Source organism: Schistocerca nitens, chromosome 6 (assembly GCF_023898315.1).
Source record: "Schistocerca nitens isolate TAMUIC-IGC-003100 chromosome 6, iqSchNite1.1, whole genome shotgun sequence".
NCBI classification, from domain to species: domain Eukaryota; kingdom Metazoa; phylum Arthropoda; class Insecta; order Orthoptera; family Acrididae; genus Schistocerca; species Schistocerca nitens.
This window is the reverse complement of record NC_064619.1, coordinates 600,795,441-600,814,645: the sequence shown is the minus strand read 5'-3', so window position 1 is coordinate 600,814,645 and position 19,205 is coordinate 600,795,441.

The window sequence follows — 19,205 nt, the reverse complement described above, 5'->3', positions numbered from 1 at the left end:
TTCCAGTCTCTTTTTCAAACTCCAGACTTATGCACTTCCCATCGACTATGTCTCCCTTATTGCATCCTTCCTCTCCAATCACCCATCCAATGTCATTGTTAACAACACCAAATCCCATACCTTCTACCCCACTGCTGGAGTGCCCCAGGGTTCTGTTCTCTCCAACCTCCTTTGCCTCTTATACACTGCTGATACGCCCATATCATCTCCTCCCATCAACCTCTTTCAGTATGCTGATGACACCACTTTCCTTGCCCTCTATCCTACGTTACAGAAATCCAAACAATCCCTCCAAATCCACCTCAATCAGTTTGCTTTCTGGTGTAACCAATTTCTTCTTAAGATTAACCCCTCTAAAACCCAGGCAATAATTATAGGATGCACTACATGCACCTTCTGTCTCCCTGACTTCTACCTCACCATTTATGACCGTCCCATCCAGCTAACTAACACACTAAAATACCTTGGACTAACCTTCAACCGGCAACTAATGTGGAAATCCCACCTACTAAAGTCCCTAATAGACTAAAACTACTAACCAGATGAACACAGGGACTATGCCCCTCTACTGTCCTTCACACGTACATGTCCCTAATCCACCCCATCCTTTGCTATGCAAATGTTGCTTGGATATCTGTCCATCCACATCCTCAAACACCATGCACTCCGCCTTGCTTTCCACATACATTTATCTTCCACCACAAGTATCCTTCGCCTGCTCATCACATCCCCGCCTCTCTTCACTCTGTGACCACCTCTGAAAAGTCTACGTCATCTACAAACTCCCATCTACTTAGCAATCCTCATATGCTGCTGCGCCTTTAGCAAGACATCCCACCAATCCTCCACTTACACACCCTCCACATGCACTCCCAATGACACTTCAACCACCTCCACGTTCCATATCATGAACTAAGCCACGACATTACCTGTCCTACAAGCTATAGGTCAACCCCACTCAATCCACCTTATCAGGGCTTCCTCTCCCTTCCCTCCCACATTTTGTTACCCCCTTTTTCCCCGTCTGCCTTTCTTTCCCCACTCACCTTTTTCCAACAACTATTAGTGTCACCCCTTCCCCCTTCTATCCCTTCCCTCCAATGGAGCAGTCCTCCATCCTTATACCACCACATTCCTGCACTCTTCACCAAACAATCTCTCCCCTTCTACAACTAACTCCATTTCCTGTGACAGGTCCTTCAAATTTATAGTGACAGGAAAGTGCTTCTTCCACATATCTGTATTTCAGTAACATGTTTTAAATGTATGGTTGTTGCATTTCATTTTACCTTTTATTATTAATGTTTTTAAGTACCAGTGCAAAAAGCATCCATTGTATATCTCAAAACTTCCATTTTATTTCTCACCTTTAAAAAGTTTTAAATTCAGTGTATATATTCTACTTGTTTTATTGTCCATTGACTGAAGAGCAGGTTAACGGTACCGCTAACTGCCTATCATCCTCCCTTTCCCTGCACATACAGAGCATGGAGAAAGGAAAAAAGAAAAAAAACTGGTTGTGTGAGTTCTACCATTCTGACAATAGCTGCCAGGATGTGTGGTGTATTTGCCTACTACCAAATCACTTGCTTGTTCTCATTTCATTTGTGTTCTTTGTTACTTTTTGTTTTTGTGTCTGTTGTTTTATATTTGCTAATGGAGGTTACTTATTTTTATGTAGTTTTTGCTATCAAAGAGGTGAATACAGTAAGCAGTTCAAACTGATGTAGGTTGCAGTATTTATTTGGAGATGAAGAGGCTTGCACGGGATAGTCTACTGTTGAGAGTTGCAACAGACCACTCTTCAGACAAACATAACATTGTTATGGTGGTTATTGCCACTGTGTAAGTAGTTTTCTATTCCTTGTCCATTATGTTAGTTTTAAAAAATGAAGGTCTTCATAGTGTAAATACATGGTAAAGGTAGAATACCTAAACTCTTACACAGCAGCTTACAGGAGTTTCAAGGTTTACATCCTTTATAATTCTAATGGTAATTTTTTGTATTCTGAAAACTCACTTAGGTGCTGCCAGATTACGACAAAATATGGCCCCATATTTAAGGTTGAAAGAAATGTGGTATAGTAGGTACTCTTAATTGTTTTTCCATACAAAATCCATATTTTAAGTAACACTGAAGCTGACAATATTTAAATTTTCCATCACAAACTTGAAGATGGAATTAATAAATGCAGTCAGCCAAATGGCTACATATACACCTAGATCTCAAATTGATATTGTAGGCAAGCACTCAGCAGGTATATAGCAAGCTATTAAAAGTATTTTTATCTTTCACAAATTAGGAACCATTGTAAGTGAAAAACAGTTGCTTACGTGCTATATTTTCTTCTGTCATCATTATCTTCTTTGTATTAGTCTCAGTGGATGCTATAGGTCACACTGTGCACAATAGTCTCATGGCAAAAGAACATGACCAAAGCTATCAATGGAATACTGAAAATGTGACTGAATCGCATAGGCCACCCTTCGCAGTGATTTACATCATTAATTCTATTACCATGATTTGCTAAAAATGCCTTATTCCAAAAGGAAACAAAAGTTGAGTGACTCATTATCACAAAGGCGTGATGTACTCTAACAGGACCCTATATATGGTATAATCTATATTTAACTTTTAGACTGAATAAATTTAAATAGTTTTTAACTTTGCTGGAATGAAGAAGACAAATTTAAATAGTTTTTAACTTTGCTGGAATGAAGAAGACAATAATCTACCTTTACCTGTGATACAGACACCTAGAAAAATGTGGAAGTTTCACTTCATACACCAAGTACTAACTAACAAAGAGGTGTTTATGATAGTCATGGCCGTGGACTCGCAAAGAAAATTAAAGAGAAAACTAATAGAAGTTTGTGTAGCATAGTAAAACCGGGAGCCCCACTAGCGGAAATAATAAAAACGACTGAATCTAGAGAGGTTAAAAATCTACACGATAAAGACTGTGTAATACTCATCGGAGGTTCAAATGATGTATATAAAAATGAAACTGCAAATGCTACACGTTATCTTAAACAGTGTCTGAAGAACCTCACGCATACAAACGTGACAATCATGAATACACCACATCGGCACGATCTGGATAACCAATCATGTGTAAATACAGAAATACAAAAAGCCAACTATCAGTTTGCCATAATCTGTAGACGTTTTAAAAATGTTAAATGTGTTAATATAAATAATATAGGTCGTAGATTCCATACACAACATGGTCTACACTTAAACAGTATTGGGAAAGAATATCTGGCGAACATGATAATGAAGGAATTAAAACTACTTCAATACAACTTCAACACAAAAACAACTGTTATACCACTATCAGGAATAGAACATTCCACAATACAAGAAAAATCAACAAAGGCAGTCATCTCGTCAGCAGCAGAACTGACATCAGCAGAACCTTCACCACCACCACCAACAATAAGAACAGGAGACACAGCAACAAAGGGACAGACAACAGCAAAGCCAACAACAGCAGTAGCACCAGAAACGACAGTACCAATGGAGAAGCCACCAGCTAAACCACACCCCATCAGAAGGAGCCAGAGGACAAGAAAGTACACCACTCCAAAGAAGGATTTTTTATGGTTCAGCACCAAGAGGAGAAAAAAACTGGGACAAACTGGCGCAAAGCATCAGTCACTGTCAACAAAATGCAAACAAAAGATACAGGCAAGGTAAGCTGTGCTCGTTTCTCAGTCTTTCATCAAAATATACAACCTGTCAGAAACAAAGTGCAACAATTAGAAGTGGAACTACAAACTTTAAACAGTTCAGTCACATGCATTACTGAACATTGGTGTAGAGGAACTGAAATAACATTAATAAATTTAAACTCATATATACTAGCATGTCATTATAGTAGAACCACCATTAGAGGTGGTGGATCATGTATATATGTTAAGCAAGGAATTGCCTATAAAATTAGAAATGATACTAATTCTGTAAGTGAGAAAAACACATAGAAATATCAGCCATAGAGATAAGCAAGACAGATGAGGCACAAAGGTTAACTATAATATGTATTTACCGTTCACCCAGTGGTGATATAGATACTTTCACTGCAAAACTAATCCAGATTCTAGACATGGCTTTGAATCCTAAAGGGAAGGTTCTCACTTGTGGAGACTTAAATATAAACATGCAAAACCCAGATAGATTCTGTAACTCATTCTTGAATATATTGTGCTGTTATAAGTTATCACCATTAGTTAACAGAGCCACGAGGATAGCCAAAAACTCATCATCAACAATTGATCACATCATCACAGACATAGATAAAGAAAGTTGTGAAATTATTGTAGATAACCTTGGCCTTTCTGATCACTCTTGTCAAATCCTAAAATTAAACATTAATATAGACAATACAACTAAAACATACACATACAGAAGGGTTTTCTCCAAACCAAACAGATCAGAATTTGCCAAGCAAATAAACAGTATAACTTGGGAAGAAGTGTATGCTGAAACTAGTGTAAATAAGAAATTTTCTAAATTCATGTCACTATTTAAACTCAGATTTGATGAAGCATTCCCAAAGCTGCAAACTGCAGTACACTCACACAAAAGAAATACCTGGGTGGCCAAAGGAATAAGGAAATCCTCTGCAACACTCAAACAACTGAACAGGTTAAAAAACTACCATAGTGATCCTGGTTTCCTAAACTACTACCACACATACAAAAGAATATACAGAAGAGTATTATGAGATGCAAAAAAAGCCCACAATGACAGTATTATAGAAAAGGCAGAAAATAAAATTAAAGAAGCCTGGACTGTTACCAAACAGGAAACAAACAGTAATAAATTAAAAACAGTAAACATTCAAATTAAACATAATGGTGCTATTATACATAACCCAAATACACTAGTAAATACTGTAAATGAGTACTTCAGCAGTGTTGCTGCCAAGCTACAGCAAAAGTTTGGCAAAAAACAGCCTGAACAAAAATTGAACTATATGGCTAACTCAATGTTACTGTTACCGACTTCTACAGAAGAAGTAAGGATGGTTGTGAAGAATCTAAAGAATAAAACATCAGCAGGTTTAGATGAAGTGCATGGGCTTACTGAAGGACTGCATTGACAGCATACAACATCCTTTGGCACACATCATAAATGAATCTTTCACTGCAGGCTGCTTCCCAGAATACTTAAAATGTGCAAAGTCCTGCCTCTATTTAAGAACGGCGATTCAGAAAATATAGAAAACTATAGGCCCATCTCATTACTCTCATCCTTTTCCAAGGTAATAGAAAATATAATGAAAAAGAGACTAATGGATTTCCTAAACAAGCACAACCTACTGTGTAAAGAACAGTTTGGTTTCAGGCCAGGAAGAAGCACAGGTTCAGCAGTAGCTCACTTCACAAATTTTGTCTTAGAAGCACTTGACGAAGGTGAATATGTAACAGGCATATTCCTCGACATTAGCAAAGCATTTGACACGGTAGACCACAAAATACTACTAAACAAAATGGAACCACTAGGAATAAGGGGAACAGTAAATAATTAGTTTCAATCGTACTTCGAAAATAGGGTACAGTGTGTAGAGATCTCACAAATGAAGTTCAGCAGATTGACAAAACACATTTCCAAACCAGAACATATTAACATAGGAGTCCCTCAGGGAAGTGTGTTAGGGCCAATACTCTTCCTAATATATATCAATGATTTTCCCCAGAGCGTCAAATATGGGGAAGCAATACTATTTGCAGATGATAGCAGCATCCTTATCAGTGATGAGTCACCAGACAAATTGAGAGACAAAGCTGAGGAAACTCTTGATCATGTATGCAAGTGGGTACTAAGCAACAAATTAACCCTCAATATTAAAAAAACAAACAGTATTAATTTCCACATAAATAAAAAACGTAATAGCATAGGCCTAAAAGTTAAAGATGAACTTATAGATTGTGTCACAAACACAAAATTCCTAGGAATGCATGTTGACTCACAGCTTAACTGGACTGACCATATTGCAGCACTAGAAAAGAAAATTGCTACTGCTTGCTATGCACTCCAGATAATTATGTCAGTATGTAACAGTTTATGTGCTAAGACTACATACTTTGCATATGTGCATTCAATAATTAGTTATGGCATAACCTTCTGGGGTACAAATGTGCAGAACATACAAGCAATTTTCAAGCTGCAAAAGAGGGCTGTACGAATAATAACAAAAAGCAGCAAGAGAGCTCACTGTATTGATTTATTCAAAACCATGGGAATCTTGACAGTACCATGTGAATACATCTTTCGGACTGTGATATATATAAAGAAACACATTGACCAGTACACACAAAACAGATCTATACACCAACACTGGACTAGATCCTGCCACCATTTGTATCTCATACGAAAAAACAAAACAAAAACCCAAAATAGTTTATTATTTAATGGAATAAAAATGTTTAATAGACTTCCAGAGGAGATCAAAGCTGAAACTGGAATACATGCCTTTAGGAAAGCTGCAAAAAGTTATTTAGCAGATAAATATTACAATACTGTCAAAGAATACTGTAAATGACATGTGTTCACCTCAATTCATGCAAGAGTACCTTTGTAAATTTATATTTATCTGTAATTAAGATTGGTGTGTATTTGTTTTGTGTAACCCATGCAAGAATACATTTGTAAATTTATATTTATTTGTAACTAAGATTGGTGTGTATTTGTTTTGTGTACAAACGATTAAGTTGCACCATAGAAATATGTACTACCAGAAGTACTATTATGTATATACTCATTCCATGTATACAGTTGATGACATCCATACAACACAAGTTGTCTACGGATGAATAAATAAATAAGACTTATACATAAGAGCATTGTGGAGCATCTGAACATCCACAAGACTCTTAGCCATTATCAGTTCAGATTCCTAGCAGGCCTGTCAACTGATGACACTATATTTTCATTTAACAATACTGTTTTAGAAGCACTGGACAATTGATTAACTTCAGTTGATATTTTTTGCCATTTAACCAAGGCCTTTGACTATGTGAACCACGAAATACTCCTTTCAAAAACTGTCTATTTTAGTTTAAGTGGCACAGTGGGCATGTGGCTTCGATCATACCTAACTGAAACAATGCAGAGGGCATCACCTTAATCATGGAGATGGCACAATAGCCTCATCTGGCCGGGGAACAGTAAGCACAGGAGTGCTGCAAGTTCTGTGCTGGGCCCTTGCTCTTTCTTATTTTTACGAGGGTTGGAATTAAAATAGTGGCAACTATTTACTCACAACCGATACAAAAGAGTTACAAGTTTGCACCTGTTATTTTCCTTCAAAGTAGTCACCAGCGTTGTGTAGAACCCATTGCCAGTGAAGTGGGATGCATAGTATACCGTTAACAGAGCCTGTTCTGTTGATGAGGCGAATGGAGCGATCTACTGCCTGTCGAATCTCTGGAACAGTTCTGAAGCGAATGCCACGAAGTGGTTCCTTCATCTTCAGAATCAAATCAAAGTCACAAGGACTTAAGTCCGGGAGTATGGTGGATGGTACAGTACTTCCCAGTCCCATCGACCGAACAGAGCAGCAGTAGCTTGTGCTGTATGCGCCCGCACATTGTCATGCAAAATGATGTGTGCCTTGCACAGAAAGTGTCACTGATTCTTTCATAAAGGTGGTTGTAGGTGATGCTCCAAAAACAGTAACACTGTGCATTGACGGTCTGCAGTGGAGGAATGTAATGTGTTAGGATAACACCATCACAGTCGTACACAAGAATCATCATAACTTTCACCATACCAGGGCTCTGATGAACTTTCAACATTTGAGGCAACCCATAATGACGCTATTCATTGGATTGGCGATTCAGTTTTGGCTCGTACAAGGTGGCCCATGTCTCATCCAGTGTTACGATACAACGTCAGAAAGCCTCTCTTTCGCACTGATGGCACTCCAAGTGCGACTGAGCAGCATGGTAATGCATCCATTTCTGCATTTCCATCAAGTCATGCGGAACCCATCATGATACAATTTTTCACATGCCCAGGCATTACTTCAGGATGCAAAGCACAGTCATATGTGCTAATCCGGTTTCGTGGGCGAGCTCACAATCGTATGGCGTCAATCACTGTCCACTAACGTGGCAACAGCGTGCACTTCTTCTTCATAGACTCTAGGATGACCTGCCCGATGCATGTCTGCCACAGTTTGCCTTCATTGAATGCTTTTACCCAACGTGCCACTGTACTGTATGGCAATGCTGATTCCCCAGACGCCTCTTGAGGACCTTGATGACACTGTCGTGATGTACAACCTCTGGCACATTAAATCTTGATCCAAATCCATTGTTCCTTTTTCGAAAACATACACTCCTGGAAATTGAAATAAGAACACCGTGAATTCATTGTCCCAGGAAGGGGAAACTTTATTGACACATTCCTGGGGTCAGATACATCACATGATCACACTGACAGAACCACAGGCACATAGACACAGGCAACAGAGCATGCACAATGTCGGCACTAGTACAGTGTATATCCACCTTTCGCAGCAATGCAGGCTGCTATTCTCCCATGGAGACGATCGTAGAGATGCTGGATGTAGTCCTGTGGAACGGCTTGCCATGCCATTTCCACCTGGCGCCTCAGTTGGACCAGCGTTCGTGCTGGACGTGCAGACCGCGTGAGACGACGCTTCATCCAGTCCCAAACATGCTCAATGGGGGACAGATCCGGAGATCTTGCTGGCCAGGGTAGTTGACTTACACCTTCTAGAGCACGTTGGGTGGCACGGGATACATGCGGACGTGCATTGTCCTGTTGGAACAGCAAGTTCCCTTGCCGGTCTAGGAATGGTAGAACGATGGGTTCGATGACGGTTTGGATGTACCGTGCACTATTCAGTGTCCCCTCGACGATCACCAGTGGTGTACGGCCAGTGTAGGAGATCGCTCCCCACACCATGATGCCGGGTGTTGGCCCTGTGTGCCTCGGTCGTATGCAGTCCTGATTGTGGCGCTCACCTGCACGGCGCCAAACACGCATACGACCATCATTGGCACCAAGGCAGAAGCGACTCTCATCGCTGAAGACGACACGTCTCCATTCGTCCCTCCATTCACGCCTGTCGCGACACCACTGGAGGCGGGCTGCACGATGTTGGGGCGTGTGCGGAAGACGGCCTAACGGTGTGCGGGACCGTAGCCCAGCTTCATGGAGACGGTTGCGAATGGTCCTCGCCGATACCCCAGGAGCAACAGTGTCCCTAATTTGCTGGGAAGTGGCGGTGCGGTCCCCTACGGCACTGCGTAGGATCCTACGGTCTTGGCGTGCATCCGTGCGTCGCTGCGGTCCGGTCCCAGGTCGACGGGCACGTGCACCTTCCGCCGACCACTGGCGACAACATCGATGTACTGTGGAGACCTCACGCCCCACGTGTTGAGCAATTCGGCGGTACGTCCACCCGGCCTCCCGCATGCCCACTATACGCCCTCGCTCAAAGTCCGTCAACTGCACATACGGTTCACGTCCACGCTGTCGCGGCATGCTACCAGTGTTAAAGACTGCGATGGAGCTCCGTATGCCACGGCAAACTGGCTGACACTGACAGCGGCGGTGCACAAATGCTGCGCAGCTAGCGCCATTCGACGGCCAACACCGCGGTTCCTGGTGTGTCCGCTGTGCCGTGCGTGTGATCATTGCTTGTACAGCCCTCTCGCAGTGTCCGGAGCAAGTATGGTGGGTCTGACACACCGGTGTCAATGTGTTCTTTTTTCCATTTCCAGGAGTGTAGTAACACCATTACGTTAGACCACTTGCTCACATGTGACTGTGTTTCCCCCGATTGTGCGCACGCTGGTGATGTGGGACTGGCGAGTCCATTTGCTCAGAGGTAAGGCAGGTATGTCAACAACGTGTTCTATCTGCGACAACTGTAAATTCCATTGCATAGTGTCTCCACAGCACTGTTGCCAGTATTTAAGATCCAACCTACGTAGGGCATGGGCAGCTATAGTGGCCAGGGCGGGTAAAGTAACCACTTGTTTTCATTCCCTTCGAGAGTGCTGCAGCCTAGTGGAAAACAAAACTATTTGAAGAGACTTCTTTGGTATTGCCAGTGAGTCTCGTGGAGATGGACGGGCGCACTCGTCTGCAGTGACTTACTTTGTGTTTCCTAAACGTCTGATGGAAAGTAAGTGTTCAATTGCAATATATTTACAATGTATGTACTGCGACATTTAATTGCTATAGTGCTGGTAAAACGTTATATTTTAACCTTGGGAACTATTTATTTATGCATCTAGTAGTTACGTATTGTCGTTTTCAGGCAACAATCAGCGTAATTTCGTCCAGTCAGGTGAAGTGGCCAGGCATCTGGCAGGGCAAAGCGGCCAAGTGGCCACTTTGCCCGAACTTACTCTCTACAACTTGCTTAGGCTATCTATTTAAAACAACCGGTTGATGTTAAAAAAATAGTCTGGCTGAAAATACGTAGTTATAATAAAACATTAATATATTAAAAGATTTTTGAAATGTATATTCTATTATTACAGGAATGTGCTAAGATGCTGTCAAATTATTTGAGAAAATCACTACAACAATCGTGGGATTCCCAGGCTATGCAACAGGCACTGGAAGCTGTAAGAAAAGAAAAGATGCCCTTTGCAACAGCAGCCAAACAGTTGAATGTTCCAAGTAGCACACTTAAACGAAGATTCCAGAAGAAAAACCATGATGCTATTGGAAATAAGAATATTCTTGGAAACTTTCGATGTGTTTTCAATGAAAAGCAAGAAGAACTTGTTAGCCATATTTTTGACATGGAACGAAGATATTATAGCATATCAGTAACTGATTTACGACACTTAGCATTTCAACTTGCTGAGCGGAATAATCTACCACAGCCATTTAATAAAGGAAAAAAGATGGCAGGCAAGGACTGAGTGGCACAGTTTCGGAAAAGACATCCAAACATAAGCCTTAGGAAACCACAAAGATTTTTCAACGTTGTCCAGGAAATGCAAGAAAAACACTTTTACCTGCTCACAGAATCTACAATGTTGACGAAACTGATCTAACGGCAGTTCAGTATAGAAATTTCAGTTTTCTCTTGTAAAGGCAGACGCCAAGTTGGTACTATTACATCAGCAGAAAAAGGTTTGCTTTCAACAGTAGCCATATGCATGTCTGCAGGGTGACATTTATTCCACTCTTTGTGCTATTTCCCAGACAAAGAATGAAAGTTGAACTTCAAAATGGTGCTCCTCCAGGAACCGCATTTGCCTGCCATCACAGTGGATAAAATGGTTTGATCATTTCTTGAACTACACAAAACCTATGGCTGACGATCCAGTCCTACTTATTCTGGATGGACACATCACCCATCCAAAAAATATAGACTTCATAGAAAAAGCCAGAAAAAATCATACAACCGTAGTGTGTTTGCCACCACATTGTAGCCACAAACTATAACCTCCAGATGTATCATTTATGGCACCTTTCAAAACATTCTATGCCAGAGCTTGTGAAAAGTTTCTCCGAAACAACGCAGGAATGGTAATAACACAATTCCAAATCAGTAAGCTTCTTGGAGAGGCATTTCTACTGGCAGCAGAACCGTCTACAGCGATAAATGGATTTCATAAATGCGGGATTGTCCCTTTGGACCATCTATATTTTCTGATGCAGATTTTGTTGCTGCAGAGGTTTACATATTGGACGTAGGCATATGCAAATTGAAGAAGATGAATTTGGTGTTGTAGCAGCAAATTGCAAAGAAGTAGTTGATAGTCCTACTAATCAAAATGAAGCTGTGCAGGAAGGAGATGTGAGTGGCAATAACAATAATGAGGGGACTTTGATGGATGATGCAAATGAGAAGGTAACACAGTCAACATCTTTTGCTGTAAGCCCAAAAGATATTATAGGCCTATCTTTGGCAAAATTAAAATTAGGCCAGCAGCAACAACAAGGAAAGAAAGGGCAAAGAAGGGGTCAGGCAACGATAATAACCTCTAGCCCTTACAAAACTGAGCTGTTAGAAGATAAGGTGAAGAAGAAAAAGCAGATCGAGAAAAGAAGAGCAAACTGGCCTAACAACAAAGCAAAACTACAAAAAGGAAAGCTAAAACTAAAGTGCAAAAATCAACTTTTTGGAGAATACAATGGAGAAGAATACAGTAAGGAAGATAAGGACACTGAATGTTTTTATTATAATGAGGCTTTCTCTAAATCTAAAAACAATGAAGTCTGGATTAGATGCTCTGATTGCAAGCTGTGGGCTCATGAAGAATGTGCCGGATGTGATGAAGATGACAACGTGTTCGTGTGTGAATACTGTGGAGATAAGTGACTTATAACCCTAATTTGACTTTGATCTCATGAGAAATGATGCACCTCAACTTGGAAAGTTAAACTATTAACGTTTTGTATAATTTGGTAAATTGTTAATAAGTTTTAATATTTTTCCTCAAATTTTTTAATAAATTTTATTCTGTAAATGTGTAGGCTAAATTCTCCATTTCGCAATTCCTTTCTGTTCACAGTGTCCTAAACTTTGAGTCTTTTTTACCTTTTATCCACCTGTGGCCACTTTGCCCTACTTACTGGGCAAAGTGGCCATTTTGCAGTCATTCATTTAAGCCCACTTCTCAACTATAGAACAAGATATTGAGTAATAATACAACTTTTTTATTGTTCTAGAATGTACTCAAGATACATCCTACATGCTTATATGTCAGATAAGGTAAGTTAAACAAAACGTTTTTCTTAGGGTGGCAACTTTACCCAGCTTTCCCCTATTAATGACATTTCACACTGTACACTCTCTTTGCAGATGATACATGTCTTTTAGTTGAAAAAAATACCTGACAGCGACATTGCAACATATGCCAAATTTGTGTTCAATGATCCCTATAAATGATTCACCTGCAGTGGCCTGACTTTAAATTAAAAAAAGAACCAGTACATTAATTTCCATGGGTCTCAGTAAGCGCAGGAAGACATAAGTCTAAGCTGTAACGATCAGGATATACATCAAATATATTCTTCAAAATTTTTAGGCCTCGTCATCAACAATAAATTAAAAGGGTTGTGCCATATCCTGGACTCGAGATAAAGACTTAGTTCGGCAACTTCCGCTCTACGTATTACAGTAGCGACTGCAAATACAGACACTGTCAAGGCTTCTTATTTTGGCTATTTTGATTCTTTTTTAGCATATTGTATAATGTTTTGGGAAAATCAACCAATGGCAAATAAAGTATTTGTCACTCAAATTCTAAGTAAAATATTAACAGTGACCTTACAATACATCCTATCCCTTATGTCCTTTTTAGTTAAGAACCTACCCATGTACAAAATCAGTATGTGATGGTTGGATGGAGAGGGTTTTAAGGGCACACGACGGCAAGGTCTTCAGTGCCCACTCAGTAACAGATTGAGATGGGTGTCAAGAAAAGACTCAGAACAATAAGATAAAACAGAATGTAAGACACAGGAAACTAGCAGTGACCACCATGACTATGATACAATATCAAAACAAGACTTGGATGTGGATGGAAAAAACTTGAGTCTAGTGCAAAAAACTACTCAAGCAAAAAGATGTTTAATGCACATCCTACGGACATAAAAAATCTTACTAGTGTAATACCACAGTTTAAAAGTAAATTAAGAGAATATCTTCTGGAACACTCTTTTTACTCTCTTGATGAGGTCTTTGAGATAAACACTATATTGTAAGCCAGGTATGGCATATTGACTTGTAATGTTTGATGTTACCACTTTGTAATTGAACATGATGATCTACCTCAGAATAACAATGTCCTTCACTTCTAGAAACGTTAGAAGTTAATATGGAACAACTGTAATTTATTTTTGTATTGTTTTATACCTCTGCTTTACTTGAGGAAGTGTCCTAAACCTGGAACTGTTGACACATTTTGTTCCTTTACAAATAGTGCAGATTATATCATTAGCTTCTATAAGTAGGCTACCGTTCTCTTGTTTAATTATGACTTGTTCCACATCCATACAATTCTCTTGTGTACTGGCTCTACGGAACAAGAATAAATAAATAAATCTTACACTACGTCCCCTCCAGCACAAAATGCGTAACTCAACTTATATCTGCAAACATTCAACATGTACAGTGTCATGCCACCTTACACACATTTATGGAAGGTGAAAGGCATTCTACTTTCTTGCAGTGACTCTAGTTGCCTAACTTATATACAGCACCAGAAATATGGCTCAAAAAGCATTGAAAGTTGATTTTACTCATTCGAAAATTATTTTTGAATAAAATGTCATTCTTGTCAGATACCTCCATTATTAGTGTATTTGATGTTCCAAAATGATTCCCACAAGATGCCCATTTCCATATTACCCCTAGAACTCACTCTGGGGTCATAGGTGACCCCAATCATCTTTACTATGGATAAAATAATATTTCTATTTCTTGTAAAAATCCAGAATTTTATGACTTTTACCACATAGTATTGTAGTTCTCTCACAAAAATTTTTAGAGCGCTTGACGCAACATTTAAATCAATAACTAACAAAAACTACTGTTGGGGTCAATTATGACCCCAGATAGATTATATGTAACATTCATAGAATGTATAGATTATCAACTATCAATCTCTTTCTTAGGTATTTTGGAGTTGGTAACACTGAATTCAGGTGTTATTCAGAACTGACCTCAAACTGGAAGTTCGTTTGTACGTTTGTTGTACGTTTGTTGTTGCAGTGTAATTTCAGCATGGATGGAATACGTTTTGCTCCTGGCTATAGTGTAGAACAAGCTATGGCAGACTTATTTCGTAGCAGTAGTGATTCAGAAGGTAGTGACGCCGAAGATGATGGAACAGAGACACAGGTAGACCAAAGTGATGAAATTTGTTTACATGAATTAGAAGAAAATGATATTCTTGCTGAAAATGATGACAGTGGAGAAGATGAAAGTGCAGTACTGGTAAGCAGGGGTCAGGATATTGCATGGAGTACAAAAGAATCATCAATTCGTAGATTTCCAATCCGCAACATACAACGATTTTCAGCAGGTATTCCTAGTACAGTTAGTGTTAGTTTAGCTGTTGACTGTTTCAGGCAGTTTATTACTAATGAATTGCTGGACATAATAGTTCAGTTCACAAATCAACGAGGAAATGAATTGAAAGTGTCTGGAAAATTAGTTGACTGGCGTGATACAGACAGATGCGAGCTTCTTTCATTTTTAGGCTTGCTGATTCTGTATGGCGTACAGAAGAGCCGGGGGAAACCTATTGACGAATTTTGGGACTCTGAATATGGCACTCCTCTATTCCGTGCTACTATGTCGAGGAGGCGATATCAGGACATTCTGCATTCACTTCGTTTTGACGACCGCATCACACGACTTGAAAGGAAAGAGAGGACTGGAAATAAGGCTGAAGCTGTACAGGAAATATTTGATTTAATTGCCGTGCAATGTCAAACATCATTTATACCTTCCAGAAACATTACTGTTGATGAACAGTGCGCCCCTCTCCAAGTCTTAGAAGTATGTAACGGGAATTTCCGAACCCTCTGTATACTATAGTGACACCATATATTTCAATGTTACATGTAATTTGATGCAAGATGAATGGAATAGTGCATATGTGTATTAGATTTTTGTGCACAGCCAGAAATATGGCTCAGAAAGATTTCAAAATTGACTTCGCTCATTCGAAAACGATTTTCGACAGGAACGTCGCTCTCGGCAGTTAACTCGCTTCCTAGCTTATTGGATATTCCCAAATGATTCCTACGAGATGTCCTCTTTCATACTCAACATTTGTCTGTCCGATTTTTGTTCGTCAACGTCTCTATAAACTGTTTAACTCCTGTACGAATAATTCCATTTGTCGTCATATAGAAAATCGGGTAAGTAGCATTTCTAACTTCGACGTGTGGAACGTGTGTGCAAGCGTAGTGATGGGGAGTTGCATATTTAATCAATGCATATAGAAACCCGGTTTAGCACCACGGAACAACAAAATAGCAGTGTAAAGCCTGTGTTACGATGTGCAACAGAGACGCCAGTATGGCTTTTAAGCTGCGTACACACCTAACAGCAAAGTCGGCTTTTGAGCTGCGTACACACCTAACAACAAAGTCGCGGGACTTTGTATGGGGATAGTCGTGATACAAATGTCTCGAGACTGTCGCTAAACAATGTCACGCACCCACATGTACGAAGCCAGTTGCGATAGAGAAATCAGAACGCGATGTCACAAGAAATAGCTGTTTGTGCTGTTTATCTCTGTTTAAATAATTTAATGTTGTTAAGAAACAAAAAGCGTAAACCTAAACGGTACTGGACGAGGAATTTATTTTCGGGTGGAGTTACTATAGCTTTGAATCTTCTTGAAAAACTGAAGCTAGAAGATGACACTGGTTTCAGAAATTTTTTCAGGATGAGCCCTACCGATTTCTAAACCCTTCTGCAAATGGTTGGAGAAAAGATTTCGAAAGAAAACACTATATTTATGGAAACCATTCCAGCCTCAGTCAGGCTAGCTATCACCCTCCGGTTTCTTGCTAGCGGCGAATCATTTTCCAGCTTGATGTACACCTTTCGAGTGTCAAAACAATCAATTTCAAGTATAGTTCCAGAAGTTTGTGAAGCCATAATTACTTCGCTGAAAGGGTTTGTAAAGGTAAGAAGTAACTCAATTTTTATTTATTACATTTTTTATTTTAAGAATGAATTAATTACAGGTATACACAGGTATACAATTTTGTCATTTTTTAAATTACAATGATTTGAAATTTTCAAAAAAAAAAAAACCTCTATGGTTTGGTCTTCTCTGGCCCCTTCATATTGAGAAGGAGGTTCCAGATCTTGCGAATATGTTGAGGGTGTAAAGGAACAGTCTGAAGAGTATGAGTTTTGGCCGTCTGTACTACGGTGAAGAATGGAATGGAGGTGGAATTGTTTGAAGTGGGCTTAACTGGTTTGAACTGACCTGGGGTGAATATCCTATTGTACTGTACATTCCCATTTCCAATTTTAAGAATATGTCATCAATTTCACGCTGGGCTAAGAAAATTTCGATGCGACTTCTACCGCAGTTTCTTAATTTATTAGCAACATGCTCTCTGTAAACCGCAAATTCATCTCGGCTCCTAACAGCCTCTGTTAAAGATTTCATGCAGCTTACTGTATCCCTTGCAATATCAACATCGTGATCTGCTTTCTTCCTCCTTCTGGGTATCGGTGGCCTTCTGAATTCTTCTTTTGGTAGAGTAGACTGTCGTTCATCATATCGCTCTTCTTCTGTTCCGTTGTCGTTATCCTCCAAGGGAAAAACCAACAATTTCATTGAACTTAGTTTGTTCAACAGCTGTTACTTGTACTTATTGCTTTAATGTTATTGTATTTTGTTTAATATTTCAGGTGCCAAAATCTAACTCCGAATGGACAGCAATAGCAGAACAATTCGCAGCGAGATGGAACTTTCCTCAGTGTTTAGGCAGTATAGACGGCAAACACATACAGATAGTGGCCCCATAAAACAGTGGCAGCATGTATTTCAATTATAAAGGAAACTTTAGTATTGTGCTTCTTGGAGTAGGTGATGCCAATTATAACTTTATATATGCTGATGTGGGATGTCAGGGCCGAATATCGGATGGTGGTGTCTTAAAATTTACATCTTTGTACAAGAAAATGGTGCAAAAGAAACTAAATATCCCCCCAGATAAAGCATTTCCAGGCAGATCTACCCCTGTTCCTTATGTATTTGTAACAGATGATGCGTTTGCATTATCCACCCATGTGATGAAACCTTATGCAGGCCAGCGATTGTGTTCAACATCAGCAGAAAGGATTTTCAATTACAGGCTCTGTAGAGTTCGACGCATTATTGAAAACATATTTGACATTGTAAGTTCCAGATTCAGAGTGCTCTTAAAACCTATTGCACTGGATCCCGATAAAGTAGAATCTGTGGTTATGACATCTATTTATCTGCACATATACCTAAGAAGAAATTCTGAATCAAGGAAGTTTTATACTCCTCCAGGATCGTTTGATTTAGAAGACCTTGACGGAAGTTTGATATAAGGGCAGTGGAGATCTGAATCACCAAATATTCTAATAAAATTGCAAAGTATTCCTGTAAGAGCACCTACCGATGTGCACGAAATTCGAGATGAATTCGGAGATTATTTTATATCTCCAGCAGGAGCGGTTTCTTGGCAAAACAATCAACAATAGGGACAATGGCACATATTTGCTGGATAATTAATTTTTTAATTATTTTTCCTTCATTGCCAATGAAAATAATTATCTGATGTTAATAAAGTTGAAAATAAATTTAAAAGCTTTGGTAAATTACTTTTAAAATACTATAAAAGATACAAATATACAAAATACTTATGGTAAGAGTAAAAAATGACTGTGTACATTGTTAAATTGAATAAAGTTCATTTAGTATGGTATATGTTTCTTCTTCCGCTTCATCATAATCAGTGTCCCGGCTTCCTCTGGATTTCGTTCCTTGTAACAAAAACAGTAATGGTTTGTACCCAAACCAGTTGCTCTTTTTGGGGAACGAACGACTTTTTTTTTTGACTCGGATGACTTTTTATGTTCGCGCCTAAACTGTGATTTTAAATTGTGGATCTTTTTCTCCATTTCATAGTGTGGCATCTGGTATTTTTTAGCTAGAGATTCCATAGCATCCCTCCTCATATATTTTTGTTTTTATATTCCCCATATGTCACATCCCAAAGACAAGGGCAAGCTTGAAAATCTTCAATTATTTTCATTGTTGTCTCCATTGTGGACAGGTACAAAATGACGCACACACGTCCAAGTACACGTACAGACTGCGAAATGTCGCGCGACATTACATCATGTTCCCCGTTTTGACGGGGAACCTAAGACTCGAGACTTTTGTATAGCGACAGTCTCGCTACACACGAAAATGTCTCGGAACAACACTGAGACCTGTCTCGGGACACGTGTTCCGCGACTTTTGTTGCTAGGTGTGTACGCGGCTTTAAGATGCGTCCACAATACTCGTGCTCGCCAGACTTGTGCTCGTCATACTCGTCTGTCAGGAGACTTTTCAAACTAGTCTGACTTGCGCTCGTGCTGCTTCCTGTCTTCTTCCACACTACTCCAGACGTTTGCCAGGCTTTGGGTCGTGAGGATACGCACCGTACTCGCAGTAGTGACCAGTGCCAGTTTCCTAAT